Source organism: Xiphophorus hellerii, chromosome 19, assembly GCF_003331165.1.
Source record: "Xiphophorus hellerii strain 12219 chromosome 19, Xiphophorus_hellerii-4.1, whole genome shotgun sequence".
In the NCBI taxonomy this organism is placed as follows: domain Eukaryota; kingdom Metazoa; phylum Chordata; class Actinopteri; order Cyprinodontiformes; family Poeciliidae; genus Xiphophorus; species Xiphophorus hellerii.
In genome coordinates this window covers 14,076,548-14,094,080 of record NC_045690.1, presented here as the reverse complement: position 1 = coordinate 14,094,080, position 17,533 = coordinate 14,076,548, and the positions used below count along the sequence as shown (strand labels likewise).

Here is a 17,533-nt window from a genome sequence, read left to right as displayed (position 1 = left end):
ATAAGTATCTGCAACACTGCTTGAAAGCTTCTCTGTAACCTGGTGGCTGGAGTGTTATCAGAACACCATCTGCATGTTGGTCTGTGGTGGGGGCATCTGGCTGCTGAAGCAGTAGAGTATGAAGCAATAGGCTAAAATGTTAAAGTGAAAAAACCTGCAACTATGTTGTAAAAAATAAATAAAATCAGCCAGGAGGTGGATGGTCTCAGCAGGGGTCTTCACCCATGAAGATCTCGTCAGAGGGGTTGCCATTATGTGGCATAGACAGTTACAACAAAATGCTCGTAATGAGATCATGGTGGTTTAATATTTGGTGAAAAACCTATACACCACTACAGGTTGAGAATATGAAGCAAGTCTCATCGTGTGTATTAGCTACACGATACCTGTGGCAGTCACAGTACAGTGGAATAACCTTCTGGTGCACAGCTGCCCTCTGACACATGGAAGGCCAATCCTAAATAGGATTATAAACAGTAGACTAACATGAAGTATCGCATAATGGTGTTACGGCCCGGCTCGGATAGCCACAACAAAAAATAGGGAGGACACGGAAACCAGAAACATTTTTAGCCCTTCAGAGGCATTTATTAAAAACAACCGATTGTCTAGGGGTGCAATGGGCGCCAGCCCAAGACGTGATAATCCAGCGTTCCCTCAGCCTGGTCCTTTACCAGTCATGGACCCGGTTGGCCCCCACAGGTCTCAGCTCCCACAAGGTATCAAGCAATCTGCCGGCGCCGCCTCCGAATCCGGATCTCGGCTGGGCCTGGATCTCCGGGTCGTCTGCGCCTGATTCTTGCGTCGGCCAGCCTGACATGAGTGGAACGGCGCTCCTTATATGTAACCCAGGTGGCCACGTAATCAGAAGCACCTCCCACAATTGAGGACCTTAATTGACAAACAATCTACCGGCCACATAGCACACACACAGGACCGCACAGCAGGGCCGTCACAATGGTGAAAGTGAAGGGAAGTTATACACTATTTTAACAATTTTACGAATAAAATATAAAATGTTTGGCATGCATGGGTATGCTCTAGTGCTATCAACTGCTTCTAGACACAGTCCAATCACAGTGCCAAAGGTTTTGTGTGTCACTGAGAGCATGCAAAAATCTACAAATTGTGTGACAGCAGCATAAAGTGTGTGGGACAATGATCTGTTAACGTCTGTGAGCCCTAATTTGAGTTTTAGTGAAAACTTTAGTCAAACTAATCCAATGTTCTGGTTGGATAAAGTAATATCCAGGACAATTTGAGAAATAAGCTATTATGTAGGGAAACAGATCTTATAGTCAACCAATGGGTCCTATGTGCAGCTAATTTTTTATTATGGTTCTTTAAATCAAAGGGCAAAAATCAATCATTATAGGTCAACGGCAATGTAACTACCACTGTGTACTTTCTTTTCCAACCTTGTGTCCCTTATCCTGTCTCTATTAATCTCTCCATCCATCTCTTTCATCCAACTAATCCCCCCCTCTTCTCAGCTCCATCCCTTATTCCCACCTGTTTGCCCCTCCACTGCTCCACCCCTCTCCCCTTCCTGTTCTCTGGCATTCAGAGAACAGAAGCTGGCTCAGAGAGGGAGAGAGAGGAAGAAGAAATCAATAAGGCATGATTTATTGATTACTAAAAAATGATGGCACTCATTAGCCCCCCAATGGGACCTCAGCATTCAGCAGATGACAAAATGTCAGCCACCCTCACCCCACCCCTCCTGACCATCATTTGAGGATGCTGTGGAGGTGGAGCCTAGGATGTAGGACAGAAAGATGGAGGTGTCATAGACTCCAAAAAGATGTATGTCATTAAGCATTTTCTTCCTCTATTAGTAAAATTCTTGTTTTGTTTTATCACATTTAACATCAGATAGAATAAGAAAGCATGCAAGCCCCGAATACCGATTTTTGTTGGGTGAGTGACCTAAAAAGACAGACAAAGTAAGCAGGATAGACACAAAGACCTTTTATGCTTTGCTTTGACTTGTTCTCAGAGTGTTTGTGTATTTCACAAATGCATTAAAGTGGAGTGTTTCTCCAGCACCCTGCAGCTTCTGCGACAATCTCTCATGTCCAACTGTGTGAGCATGTCACTAGGAAGAAGGGAGGGGCCAAAGGAAGGCCCCAGGAAGGGCTGAATGGATGCTTCATCACCCGATGGCCAACCTCTCACAATGATGCATGAAGCCCGGCAGGATGTGGTGCATGGACCTCTGAGACCAAAACCCTGCACACACCTCAGGCATAATTGGCACATCATCCAGTTCCAGTACTGGGGAGCTGGAGTCTGGTCAGGATTCCTGGTTCAGAAAAAACATGAAAGATGGACTGCACACAATCACCAAATTTAAATTGAAAATGAAAGACAGATATTTTCTCTAAAACATTACTGATATGATTAAGGCATTATTTCCTATGAGTTTCTTTTAAGTTGGTATGAAAATAACTCTTATAATGTTCCTAGATATTGAAAACGGTTACCTGATAACGTTTTTTAGATTTTTTTTTCTCCTATTTTGCAGGTCTTTGTAGATAATTTGAGGTTCAATTGCCTTTTCAAAAGATGCACTGAAAGTTGTGTAAATTAAAGAGCCAATAATTCTTTGCGGATGAAAAGTTGGAACCTGGATTTCAACACTGAAATATATTCTTCCTACTGAATGCAAGTAGGAATCCAAGTTTACAATTTAAATTGACAATTTAGATTACATTTCCCATCCAAACTTAAACTAACCTAACAAAGAATCAGGTTTGGTAGGCACAATGGATGAATTAGAACTTTTATTTTTTTTAAAAGTTAGACATCAACAGACATCTTTATGATGCCAACACTTTATGTTTTGCATTATACCCACATTTCTCACTTCCATTTTAGAGGGAGTGAAAAACCTGCCACACTCACCATGATTTACTTAACCAAAATATGACTGGATATGACTGGATCATAACATATTTGAAAAGCAGTGCAAGAGTCATCATTAAGATTTTCTCTTTAAAATTAAATCCAACCAATTATAGAATATATTTTATTCTACATATTTCGTAAAATATTTTAGCGCTGGTGAATCAAAATAAGCTCAAATTCAGTCAAAATAAATTGTCTGATTAGTGGGAGGTCAGAAAGAGCAAGAAAAATTACTCAGTGATCATTAGGAATGAGTTGCATGTCTCTCAGAACAATTGGCAGACCCTGATTTTATCGTTTGTTGTAAAATATTCTATGCCTTAACCTCCTTAAACTGGAAATTAAATTCAAAGGGAAAGATAAGAGACAACTAAAGTAAAACAGCTCAGCATTCCTGTGAAAAGCCCTTGGATTGGACAAAAAAGTGTAAAAACCAGGGCACAAAAGGACCAGTGTGTTGAGTGTAAATCAGGATTTTCCAAAGCAAAGTGGTGCCAAGATGCATTGAGGAAAAAGTACAGTTACATCGGACCATTCCTCAGTAAACAAATGTCTGAGACCAGGCGCTAACTTGGCGAGCTGGCCTCTAAATGTTTTGTAATGGCAATCGCGGCGAGTTCTCCATCTGCCCACCATTCACAAAGCTTCTTCAAATAAATGCTGCAAATCAGGAATTCTCCTTCCAACCACTTTTGTTGATTTGGCAAACTGTGAAAATGAGCTTGGGAAAACTTCTCAGGCTCTGTATACTTTGCTTAAGAGAGCTCTGGAGATACTTAGTCCTATATGAATAATTTTTTAATGGTGTATTTTGCAATATTCCAAATCCTCTATGTAGTTTAATAAAAGGATCAGTTCCAAAAAAAAAAAAATAAATAAAACGATTGTATCACATTGCCGAGAGGTGTGAGAAAGACAGAGTGCAAAAAGATGCATTTTTTTGGCCAAGTGGTCAACAGACGGAGTGCTAAAGGCCTTGATGTTTCCCTCACATGGTGTTTAACACTACCTCACAGCCGCCAGACGCCTGGTCACTTCAGCCATCTCCAAGTGAATCAAAACACACATTTGTGATTTGGCTTGTGAAGAAAGCTGGCACTTTCAGAAAATGCTCTCTGTGGCATTTTTTTTTATTTAGCTTAACTGGGTTAGGATTCAGGAAGCTGTTGAGTTTCCTATGGTAATAGGTCCAAACTTTGCCATACTTAGTGTTGAAGCACATAACTAGCAGTTGACACACTTAAAGCAAAAACTCTATAGTTTCCTTTCATAAAATGTATAGAGATGATTAATTTGTCACTCTGTAAAAAGTATCACAGGCTCTTATATGAGTGTTTCTGAAAAATCTTATCTTTAATGGAACATGGTTGAAACCATTGTGTATACCAGAGTTGCATCTTGTCTTGGACACTGTTTATGGTGGACACTGATGTCTGGTCTGGAAACCTTGGGGTCTTGTCTTTGCTCATGGTGATGATGTACTCTGGTTGGCATTTTTGGGTCATGATATTCAGAGTGCTATGAAGAGGTCTACAACATAAGAGACAGGAAGGAGAATCAGCTCTTCCTCTCTACTAAAAAAATAATGCTCCTATGAGGTTTAGGGTAAATATTTGTTCCAATAGAGAAGTTCAACTATCTTGGTCTCTTGTTTGATTGTAGTGCTGTAATCTTTTGTGCCAGAGTTGTGATGGAACTTGAAATTGTTCTTCAGGAACAATTTCAAGTTAGAAAGAAGGAAAAGAAAAGAACAGAAAAGAAAAGAAAGGAAATGAAAAGGTATAGGAAGGGTGGAAGGAAAGAAAAGACGCTGAAGTGATTCAGCTGTATGTTGGTCATGAGGAGTCATAAAATGAAGGATATGAAAACATATTTTCAGAGATAGACAGGGGGAAGTTAAAACTAGCTGCAATCAAAATTAAATTAGCGAAGTGGGTGGAGGTGGTAAATGAGTTTGAAAAAAATGATGGCAGAAAAACAAAAGACTTGATCCTGGATAATATGGAGAGTGCATCAAGATGAAAAGAGACCAAGACATATACTGAAGGAGTAAACTGAAACAAGGTGCAATGATACTAAGTCCATGTGTGGGAGAAGAGGGAAAAAGACTAACAATGGAAGAAAGCAAAGACACAGTGATATGGAGCAAGCATAAAGGCAATGAACCATAGAAATTTGTTTTAAAGTTCATTAAAAAGAGAGAACCTGACTTTATGAAAATACAAGACTCTGCTATATATCAAAAGTGTCCAATCACATTTTTACAGCTCAAACATGCATAGACCAGTTTTAATCTGGTTTCATGGAGAGCAAAACCAGAATCACTGTGTCTGAACATATAGCTTTAGTTTCTCAGTCTCTTGACTTTACAAACATCTTCATTTATCTAAGTCACCAACAGGAGGTTAATTTTCCTCTTACCTTCCATTTGTCCTAAACCTTGTCTGGATCGGTGGAAGGAAAAGAAGCAGCAGCAACACAAGGTGTCAGCCAGGTGGAGAGGCTCTGATGCAGTTTGTGTACGCTGGTGTGACAAGTCTATAACAACGTGCGTACACACTCACAGACACACATTAGCATAAAACAGCTTTACATATGATCTGAGCACTTTCCACAACACTCAGGCCGACACAGAGAGCGTGAGTTGAGAGGGAATAAATTAAAGCCCTTGCTTTCTTTAGAGCAAAGCTGAGACGATCACTTGCTGTCAAGAACCAGCGACTACAGCCTACACCCACCTTCCTTTGATCGGCTTATAGTCCTCCACAACAAACAAACAGAAGACCAGAAACTTAGAAACTCTCTGGACTCTCCTATGGGTCTTGTTTTTACTGGTATTCCATGAATGAATAGGACAATTTCAAACCTAAAAATGTCTATCTTTCATTGATGAAAAACAATTTGACATGCGACACTCCACTTATAAAATGGAAATAATTTTTGTTTACTTTGTCATCGTTTCTAAAAAGATTTCTGCCACATCGAGATACATTTCAATGATTCCTATTTCAGTTTGGCTCTTGGAAATGTGTTCCTCAGTTATTTAAGACCAGTGCTGCTACAAAGCTTCAGATAAACATTGAACTCACACTTAAGATAATTTAGTCATTTTATTTTAATGGCGTTGTGACTTTATATTAGCTGCATAAAAAATATTTTTGTAACTGCATAACTTCAAACAGTTCACTTTTTTGTTTTTTGTATAGCCATACAAAATGCAAGTAAAGTTTCACTCTGAGGGCCACATATGAATTTTTAATGGTATCACCAAAGATAGTTGATGCTACCACAACCTACTGGTTCCGTGACCAGTAGGTTGTCGATTTGAGCCCTATCTTCATCCTTCCCTATCATTGTGTCCTTGGATAAGATACTGTATATCCTCTGCCTGTTCTGCTTGTGGTGATCAGGGGTCTCATGCATAAAGCGTGCGCACAAAAAATGTGCGGCGCCATATTTTATGCACAAGTCGGCATGTATAAAAATTAACTTTGCGTCAAAGTTTGAGTAAATATACGCACACTTTTTCGCTGGCGTGAAAATGTGTGGCAGCCACGCAAACTTTTTCTGTGGACAATATCAAACTACAAAGCGCCAAAACTCACCTAAATAGGAGAGGAGGAAGGAGAGGTGGTGTGCAGGAGAATGTCGGTAGGTGGTTTGAACAACTTGGGGCAGTGTGGATGTGTGGGGGGATGATGGTGGTAGGGGAGTAGCAGTAGGTGAGCTAAACCTGTTGAAAAACTGGTTAAACTGGTTTGCTCTATCCAGGCTCCCAGATGTCTGTGTGTCCTTCCCCTTCAACCCAGCGATTTGCTTCAATCCTTTCCACACATCTTTCACACTGTTCTGCTCGAGTTTGGACTCAAGCTTCCTCCTGTAGTTGTCCTTGCATGTCCTCAGTGACTCTCTGAGTTCACACTGGACTCTCCTCTGCTCCTCCTTATCTCCAGACCTGAAAGCCATCTTCTTTTTGTTTAGAAGTGCCTTCAGGTCACTGGTAATCCAGGGTTTGTTGTTGGAGAAGCAGCGCACGGTCCGGGCTGGCATGACAGTGTCCTCACAGAATCTGATGTAGTCCGTGATGCAGTCACGGACTACATCAGATTCGGTGTGATTTGGCGTGAAAACTGCGCATTCTTTTATGCATGAGGCCCCAGAAGACCCGGTGGATGGCTGCCTCAGGGTAGCTGTGGCTACAATGTAGTAGCTTACCACCATCAGTGTGTGAAAGCGTGCGGGGGCGGGGGTGAGTAACTGAATGTAGTGTGAAGTGCTATGGTGTGCTCTTGACTTGATAAAACACCATACTTTGAGTGGATTAGTCACAATTAGCAGCACTTCATACTATATACTAACATGTACTATGAAATCTGTGAGTCATGTGCTCAAAATGTCAAAAATGCAGTAGTTAGTTGGATTTAGTGCCGTTAAATGAGGTACAGGACCTGTTAGACTAATGATAGTACATTGCTACTTTTAATGGGAATCCATTGAGAGTCGAGGACAAAAAAAGGCTAAAAGAGAGTAGAAAGATTAGGATTAACACCTTGCCGCAAAAAATGATAAACTAAAAAAGTAACCTGTCTTTTGAAAGCATTATACTAAGAAATTTGATAACACACTTTAAAACACCTCATGAAAGCAACACTGGGTTTTTGGAGAAAAACAGAAGTTGACCTGAAGCAAAAACGCTACTTAACGGCTTCAGAGAGAATCAAAGCACTGAGTCACCCAATCCTGATGAAGTAAAATCATTAGCTTATTAACAAAAAAACACAAATCTACCAAGAAACTGCACTGAACTTTGAATGTGTGGGGTTACATTAATGAACCTTGTTTATGTAGTTATTTTATCCATTTTTCTTTGACCTCAGAAAGGGGGATTGAATGGACTTATTTCCATTTCTGAACATAACAACTCCAACATGTGAATTCAATCCTGACAGACAATTCCTAATACAGCTCATTAAACTCATGAACTATATGGCACAATGAAATGCTCTCAACAGCAGGCCTGTTGGCTTTAAATCACTCTGGATGAAAGTTCGATGGTTGTAAAGACTAAATGGCATATGGTGGTTATTATTTAGCGCCGCAGTGTAAACTTCTGAGGGCTCACTCGTGTGCAGCCGAGAAAGTGTTGGCAGATGTTGAAGAATTAAAAAAAAAAAAAAGATGACGGAGATGGTGAGAGGTGGAGGATGAGGAAGGGGGGGAAAAGGGGCAAAAGTGATGATGGAGGAGGTGAAGCCTGAGGGGAGGCAAAGCCTGAGGGGACACATGAAGAGGAGGAGAGACAGAGGAGGATAAAGAGCTGCGTAACAAGGCAGAGATGTCGGTCGGTGTCCCGGTGGATTTGGTGGAGTCAGCGGTGCAGCTCTGCAGAACCTGTGCTTAGTAGAGTGTTTACATTAATGAGCTAAGAGCTGCTCTGAGTCTCCGAACACACAAGGACCAGATAAATTCAGTTAAATTTCCATCACTTTAAAGAACTTTACACTGACTTAACAGCCATTTTTTTTCCATCACCAACATCAGCCTTAACTGTGACTACTGCTCACTTAACAAGAAAATCCTAATGTATGCAACATAATCAACATTTTTCTTCCTAAAATACAGTCGGTTCCCCCACAGTGTGACGGCAGGAATGGATTTACAACACCGAGTGAGAAGTATGTTTGCTGCTGCACACGTCTGTCACAAGTGACAGAAGTGACAGAGTCATGTCACCCCAAACATTTCTACACTGATACACATGCCAAAGACAACAAACACTGGCATGTAAATATGCAACGCACATTTAGAGGCAGAAAATCCCCAAAGGCTGACACTCTGCTGCAGAAGCTTGGAAACTAAGTCATTTTATTTTCTACCTGAAAATTCTCTAATACTTTCATGACGTAAACACCGAAAGTAAACTGTTTGTTTAAACGTCTGCTGTCATTTAAGAACTGACCACAGGGTCTCTGAGGAGATAAGACCCATAGGGTTCACTGAGCATTTGTTCCTTTTAGTGTTCTGATTTAGTCACTTAGCCATTTAGTCACTGTGCACTGTCAGGCGGAAAAATTCACAGATCATCATCAAATTGTTGCTCGATTGTTAGAGGAAATTACTCTGACACTGATCTCACTTTTGGCTGTATTTTTAGACCGAATTGGGTGGAAGAAACCCCACACTTGGGTTTTGTCATTGATGACAGAACACAACTCATAAAATCGGACACATTTTTATTTCTGGGTGCCACACAATCAATGAGAAGGATTATTCATAAAAGAAAATATCTTTCTACATGTGTTTCTTCTTCACATAGGTGATTAATTTAATGCTCTCCATCATTATTTATCATCTTAATATAATTAAATTATAGTCTTTGTTAGTTTTTTGTTGGGTTTTTCTGTCTGACACTGATCATTAGACATGATCAATCTCTGTAAATAAAGATGGATTGGTTCCATTGTCCAATGTCTCTTACTGCAGAATTCCAGCCTGTCCTGGGTGTTTTTCTTAGAGCACTATTAATTGTATATCCTTCATTCCAATATACACAGACTATGCAAATTGATCCACATCATGGTAACATAGTGTCAAAGACGTCAAGTAACTTTTCCCAAAACAAGGTTTTGTAGGCCCCTACTGGGTGTGGTTGAATACATGGTAAAACAAGTAACGGTGTGACAGGACCTGCATGACTAAAGATCATCCAAATGACTATGTACATTGATCCAGGCAACATTTAAGGTCAAAATGTTGATTAACCTGTTTTAATTTTCGCACAGCTCTGCAGACCACTGCCTTATTTTGGATTAAATGAAGATGTTGATCTGTGTAGGTGGATTCCTGTACTCTCGGCTCGTAGAGGCGTTTGAGTGCTTTGTCAGCAGTGAGTGACTGTAATGAAAATACTCGGTGAAGAAAAAGAGCAATTGACTGCCTTTGTTTCCTTGTTTAAATCAGTCCAATAAATTTAAATGTGGTTCCCGGATAATATAGATGTCATCACATCCCTTAAACAGTCGTTCCGGTGTGTGAATGACTGTGCAGCTGGTGTTTAAAATTCCCATTTACTGTGATATTACAATGTTGTGTTAAATTGGAAGGAAGCACTGAAACATCCAGGTTTATACCTAAACAACAATTCTCAGTGATGTGTGAGTACGCACAAAATGTTTCCAGAATTAAAAAAAACTTTTTCAGCTGTTGGTTTGGACTTGATTAGTGATGGTTTGATCTGATTACTTCTGTCCTCAGTTTGCCTTTGACCAGTTCCTCCTTAGTGAGTCACTGTGGAACTGTAAAAAAAAGGTTAAATTTAATCTTTATTTAATCAGGAAGCCACATTGAGATTAGAAACATCTCTCCAGGAGACACCGCAGAGCAGGAAACATGCAGCATGAGTAAAAAAAACAACCTTTGGGATTTGGGATCGTACATGTTTTTTTCAAGTTACAATCAGAGCCTCAATCTGGAATCCACCTTCAACCTTCCTCTATAAGAACTCTTTTTATTCCATATAGCTATTTACTGGCTTCATTGGGCTTTAAATTTAAACAAACCCACATTTCTGTTTTACCGGTTTTTCAAATCAATGCGAAAGCTTTTTTTTTTTTGTTTTGCTTGTATAGAAACATATCAGAATCTGATTTAGCTTTATTGCCCAAGACTGTGAGCAAAAAAGGAATTGACTTCAATTTTTAGGAAGCCATTGTATGCAGACATAAAGTATGTGAAAGTCTAGATGATATTGATTAAAAATTTTACTAATGTTAAAAGTTAGATTTTATTTTGTTTGTTTAGAACATTTAAAACCGTAAAATAGAATAGTTTCTTTTAATCATTTTGAAATGTAAACTTCTTGTTGAATGGATTTATTCATCGTTACTAAAGTTGCAGGGTTCAATACAAAAATGTCAGTTATAAGTTACTTATTATGGACAAAGTAAAAGATCTGGGAGATTTTTAAGAAATTACAGGACTCTTTAACATCTAAATGTAACATTTGTGGGGAAAAAAGAACAATTAATTTACTCAAGGCATCTAAAAGCAAAGTTCCAGCATGAGCATTTCCTTTTTAGACTGTAGCACACACTAAAATTTAGAACAAAACCATGATATACTTTCCTTTAGTCTTCTGAGAGACACCTTGATAAATACTGTAGTATTGAGTGTTTGTCAAATGTCAGATTTGGATCACGTTAGTTAATGTATTAGTTATTTTCCTGAATTATTTTTTATTTGTACTCAGATTATATATAATTTCATTTTCATTTATTTAAATTGATTAACAGTGACTTTATGTTAAATGAACAATAAACTTGATATTTGCTTGCCCTGAATGAATATTTTCTTATCGAGGTGGTTACTTGTCTTTCCATAAAAAAAGTCTTTAAAATATAAATAAATTACTGATTCTTCTTCAAATGTGTAACACACTCACTGAAAAGGCAAATAATTCCTCTTTATATTTTAAAGTAGCTTAATATTGCAAACAAATTCTTTTTATTCATCTGTTTCAGACAACATGTTTACTTATACTCTATTCCTCACACTTTTGACTTTTCTTGCATTTTCTGTCACAATGACATACACGCCCAGAAATTAAAGCTTTTCAACACATTAGTTAAAAATTCTGATAAGACGGCCTAATCAACTCTAGAACTGAATTCTCTGTTTAGAGATAAACGTCTGTACATTTAAAAAAATCAATAATCCATTTATAAATATGTTATTAATAACAGAGTTAAGCCGCATATATATTTCAAGGAAGAGGAAGGAAGGAAAGAAGGAAGGAAGGATAGGGAGCATCTCCCTCAGGCCGTGAGGGTTCGCTCCATATCATTCATTTATAATTAATCTGCTCCAAGTGGGACTTGGTGAATTAGGAATCCTCGATCAGCTGCAGCCGGCAAACACGGGAGGTCCCTTTCATCGCATGGATTAACACAGCAAAAAAAAAAAAAAAAATGGGACAGCAGACATACTGAAGCAGTTTTTGTTTGGATATCTATGTCATGATAACTTTTACTTCCTTGAACTAACTACACAGTTGTTTTTATTTTTTTTTAAACTAAGTGACAGTAGATCCTGCAATCATCATTTCTGTTCTTCATTTTCCCCTGAGACATTATGTAAAGTATAAGAAATGCGTCCCATTTACTATTGCATACATGTATTCAATGTTATCTATCACCTGTCATATTTCTAAAAATGTCAGATGAAGGTGATCAACCAGGAATCTGGAGACAGAATGATACAGTTCTGTGAACATTGTGCACATATTCTATAATACAACATTTATACAACCTAATTCAGTTCATTTCTGTTACTTCCTGACCTTTTTAAAGATTTTTCTCAAGATATGCTATCAGGTATAGAGCAACAAATTTACTAAAACATTACTGTAATCCACCATGAATTAGACTCACTATAGCTAAGATGATGTAATAAGACGTCTGATTATGTTTGAATTTTATCATGTCATTTTTTTATGCTTGTTTAAAATTAAAAATATTTGCCCATTTTTTAAAAAAAAACAAATCTATAAGACCCTGAATATCCTTCTGAGTTCAGTTAAATCCATCACCAAGGAATGAACGTATATGGCACATGTGAAGAAGGTAATTGGGCTGTACTTCCACTTCATACTATTCATTCATTCAGTTTTTCACCCATTCACACAAGCATTCATGCACAGATAGTGGTTGAAGTATGTTGCCCAAGGACAAAATGAATGAGACAAACAAAGCAAAGGTTCAAACCAGCAATCCATGCTTCGCTACAAGACGAACTTCTACCGCCTGAATCCCCATCGCCCCGGTAAATCTGCCGAGATCAGGCCAGGAGACCAGTGAGAGAGGCCACCAGACTACACTGAAAGAGTTAGAAGCTTAAGCAGCTGAGAGGGAGAGTCTCTTCATTCAACAATTGCTGTCCAGGTTCTTCACTGGTCAAAGCTTTATGGGAGAGTGACAACGAGAACATCACTGTTGACGAAAACTCATGTCAAGGCTCAACTAGAATATGCCAAAGTTCTTTGGTCTGATGACCAAAATAGTTATAAGCTAAAATGACAAATTGAAAAGAGTCAACATCCCAATAAAATCTTTGTTCAGGAATTTTCTTTGGTTTCAATATGTAGTTGACATGAAGAGGTTTATTGAATAGTTTGAGGAAGGATCTGTACAACCATGAGGGAATTCGTGTGCAAGTTTTTCCTTCACAACCAACAGTGTTACGGCTACTCTTGGATTTTAACAAAAATCAAAAATCAAAAGGTGCCAGAGTAGTTTCTAGGAGGAGGGTTTTCCGACTCATCCAAAACAAAGCACTCGCGGAAAGTTTTCTGGTGGCAAACGGTGACTTTCTCAATGTACAAAAATAACAGAAACACTCTCCGAGTTGACGCACCAAAAAAAGTTTAATTTTACATTTTTTGGAAAGTCAACTCGGAGAGTGTTTCTGTTATTTTTGTACATTGAGAAAGTCACCGTTTGCCACCAGAAAACTTTCCGCGAGTGCTTTGTTTTGGATGAGTCGGAAAACCCTCCTCCTAGAAACTACTCTGGCACCTTTTGATTTTTGTTAAAATCCAAGAGTAGCCGTAACAAGTGGAAAAACTATTTCACCCCTCGCTCCTTAACCAAACAATCAGATGCCCTGCAGCAGCTGCTTCCGCTTCCTAATCACAGCAGGAGGTCACCTGATAAGGAGGGTCTAAACAAAACAAATAAATAAACAAGTTACAATAGATATATTATTTATATAAATTTAGATCTGTAACCTTAATACATTAGCAAAAATAAATTAATCCACTTCTTAATAAGCTCCAACAAACAGCATACCTTGCTTTACTCAAAAAAAAAAAACAAACAAAAAAAAACTTTGCACAAACACTGCAGGATCTCAAATCCAACTTCATTAAAACTGCACACTTCTTGTAAGAATGCAAACCCTGAGAAGTATTGGGAAGTACTGAATTCCCATGATCTGCAACTTTGGTTACTTTGCTGCTTCAACTTTTCACTACACCATGTGAAACATGTAATTATTTCTTTTAACCCATTAAATGTCTTCATGGACCCATTGATTTACATGTGGTTGTTTTGGGGGTGACAGTTAAGGGTTAAATAAAGTAACCAGCTACATTATAATCAAAGAAATTCAACAAATCTCAGCAATAATATCAGCAAAATCAGTGTCTCAAAAACACAAAAGGTGTCATGTACATGTGTTGTTGAATCAGGAAACCCATTTTGTGATACCTTTGATGTGTCCACCGCTTTTCGCCAGTTGAGAATATTTTTACTCTCAACCTTAGTTCCCTGTTAAATTAATGGTAATTTTTTAAAATGCTGTTTTTGATCCAAAAGCACAAGAATTTTTTTTTTTTTTTAGTCATGCTTTGCTCTAGAACTGTTATACATTTGAATAATAATTACATACTTATTTGGAAGGTTCCTGAATCTTTTGTCTTTGTTTAATGTGAAGTTGACTGACTTTGCCATCCTCCCACTCTCCTGAAAACAATGGCCTTGCTGTGCATCTGAGACTCGCTCGCTGTATCAGAGCAGCATCTCACCAGCAGCACCAGAACAGCCTGGCGAGACAGGCCGAGAAGAATCGGCCTGACTGCTGCGTGACGGCTACAGGCTCAGAGAAAGACACTGCTGACAAATGCATTAATTACTCTCTCAACTTCGTTTCCCAATTAACCTTACATGCCACCTTCCAGGTAAGCCAGCCGGGGGAAGATGAGCAGTGCCGGTGACTCCTCATCTGCCAGCGGAAAAAAAAAACTGAGTCAGAGAAAATATGAGGTGAAGGAAAGATGACGAATCTGTGAGACAATAGGTTCCTCTTTTCTTTACAAAAGAAAAGACAAAACTGACCAGATAACATTGTCATTAACAAGTTTCCAGAAATCCCTGTTCTGATTACCAAACATAAAGTCCAAGTTAATTAGTGCACTAATGTTTCATTCACACCTTCATTTGCATTTTCAATTATTTCTTAATACTGGTGTGTCAGCTGCAGGAAGGCTCTGTTTTCTCTGTTTCTTCTGCTGTTCGCTTGACCGTTGACTCCAGTGCTTCTTTCATCACCTCGGAAGAGAAAAATGCAATTAAGGCAAGTATGGCTCTGGCAGCACTGGGTGACCTGGTAAAATTAATGCATCACTCTCATTAGTCTACATTAGGAAGCTCAACCTTAATTCCCTGTTAAATTAATGTTAATTTCTAATCGTTTTTCAGGAGTTTGATATTGCAAAAGACAGATTGTGACAATGAATGTGTCTTAAAATAAAATACATCATATGATATAATTTGGGCGTATTTGCATATAAAAAACTTGAACTGTAATTAACTTTAAAAAGTTCATTTTAAGCATGTGCATACTGCACATTTCATCCTTCATGATAAATTCAGGTGCAGAACTTGTAGGAACTGTGCAAACATGAAAAGGCAAATTTTTATATATACATATATATATTCCTGCTTTAGCCACTCCTATTTGTTATATCTGCTAATGTAACCCTTCCACTGTACTTGACACAAATTCTTCTCTTTACGAGCAGTAATCATCAATGCTTTTATGTACGTAGCACAACACATTGCAGGAACACCTTAAAAATTTATGCAATTTTCCTTTTTAGCTGAGGCAGCAGTCAGCTCATACTTGCAATGTTTGGCTCGCCACCATCCATCATTGCTGTGTCGAAATATAATATCCACAATTGCAAATTAGCGTGAAGACAAACTCTGTGACAGGTTCTGGCAACGGCATCGCTGACAGTAATCTGAGAGCGAAACGAGAGCAAAACGCAGCTCTGGATTCATTTAAACCATCAGCAGTTCATATGGAAGTGAAGTCTGATTCTGTTCACGTAGTTGGATGTTTCATTAGTCTGTTTTTCTTTTATTTAAGAGAGTCTGTCTGAACTACTGAGAAGGATGAAAGGTTAACAGGAGCATATGGATCGACTACAAACACAAACATCTGCACATGCATCCCCTCATTAAAAGTTTAAATGGAAAATCTGGGAGGGAAAGTGTTAATCAGATGTTTAACACCCCCTCTTAGAACCATGTGAATACTGTTGGAGTTTCCTCATTCCGGAGCAAGGGACGGAGGGAGGGCTCGCAGGCCTTTTCCATCACAAGCTGAAATGTTAATTATGACCCTGGCAGCAGAACTGAAACAACTCGGCTCGGAGGAGAAAAGAGGGGCAAATACAAAGCAGCTGTGGCCTGTGTTGGAGCTGATACTGGGACTGAGGCTGGAGCTGAAGGGGCCTAAAGGGCTGATAGAGGATATGACTTGGGTGAGAGTGTAAAAACAACAACAAATCTGGTGTTAAATAGTTGTGGAACATCAGTGATCCTCTGTCACAAATTTAGACAGAAGAGTATTTGAGGTTTGGAATAGGATCTACATGAACTCTTAACCAGAAGTTTACTCAGTGAGGGTCTTGGATTGGAGCTAATCATGCTGAACTTGAACTGGGTGTTTACATCATGGGCTCTTTTCCTGACAAAGCCTATTGCAATGGAGGATTACTTTTGTATGGCAAAGACTTACATTTAATGTACATCAATTGTTAAAATAATATTTTGCTGAGAGAACTAACATGCTCCTCTAGACCACAGTAACTTGAACTTTCACACTGATGCAAACAAGGTGTCAGATTATTCACTCTGAGCTGCAGAATGAATGGAAAATGTAAAAAAAAAAAAAAGAAAAAACTACAAAAAAAGAACAACATTGTCTAAAAAGTATCCCTGAGTTTCAACTTGACTAGAAGGCATTAAAGGAATGTTTGATTTAACTCAGACATTTGTAACTCAGAATATTTTTTTTCTGTTAGGAGGTAAATCATCTCTATGAGGCTGAATATACCTTGTGAAACAATCCAAAAATGTAAATTGGATTGGAAAATTGAAGGCTGTTAAATATAAAAACTAACCAGTCTTCACATTCTAATTTCCTTACAGTCTTGCTGTTTTGCGAGCTAAATAGAATAATGGCTGGTAACCTGAAATAGTCAGAACAAATAACAGAAATATAACTGGGATTTGGAAAACAGACAAAAAACATGTAAAATGTTTGCATCAATTACTTTTCAGACTGCTATTGCTACATTTTATCCATATATTTCAAATCTCCAAAATTATCTCAAACACGTTCCACAGCAAATAAACAGTTGATCAAAATCTTCCAGGCTTCAACCAACTAACAACGACATGTTGTTAATTCCACCAATGGAATGAAGTGAAGATATAAGAAATTAAATTTAGTGTGGGAATACTAAATATATACATAAAATAGCTGTATAAATCTATTTATTTAATGAATAAATAGATTTTATCTATTTAAAATCTATTTATTTTAAATAGATTTAATAGATAAATAGATACATTTATTTCTATAAATAGAGATAAATGTATCTCTATTTATAGAGATAAATAAATTTATCTCTATAAATCTATTTATTTAATAGATTTATACAGAAAATAAAATATTTATTTTCAGTTTCCAGTATAACAAACAAACCCAGTGCTGTTCTCCACATGGCCAAGGTCCTTAACTACATAATTGTAGTGTAAATTGCTCGGACTCGCTA

The 17,533-nt window shown here is 38.1% G+C and overlaps 2 long non-coding RNA genes across 2 annotated transcripts; both read right to left on the bottom strand.

The window, feature by feature from the left end:
- Nucleotides 1–562: 562 nt before the first annotated feature.
- On the bottom strand, nt 563–10,637 carry LOC116708495 (uncharacterized). The gene is made up of 2 exons (XR_004336694.1): nt 5,332–10,637; nt 563–4,440 (listed from the first exon to the last, which is right to left on the bottom strand). It is a non-coding gene; the product is annotated as an uncharacterized LOC116708495 (long non-coding RNA).
- A 3,637-nt stretch (nt 10,638–14,274) lies between these two features.
- On the bottom strand, nt 14,275–17,153 carry LOC116708496 (uncharacterized). The gene is made up of 2 exons (XR_004336695.1): nt 14,898–17,153; nt 14,275–14,688 (listed from the first exon to the last, which is right to left on the bottom strand). It is a non-coding gene; the product is annotated as an uncharacterized LOC116708496 (long non-coding RNA).
- Nucleotides 17,154–17,533: the final 380 nt, after the last annotated feature.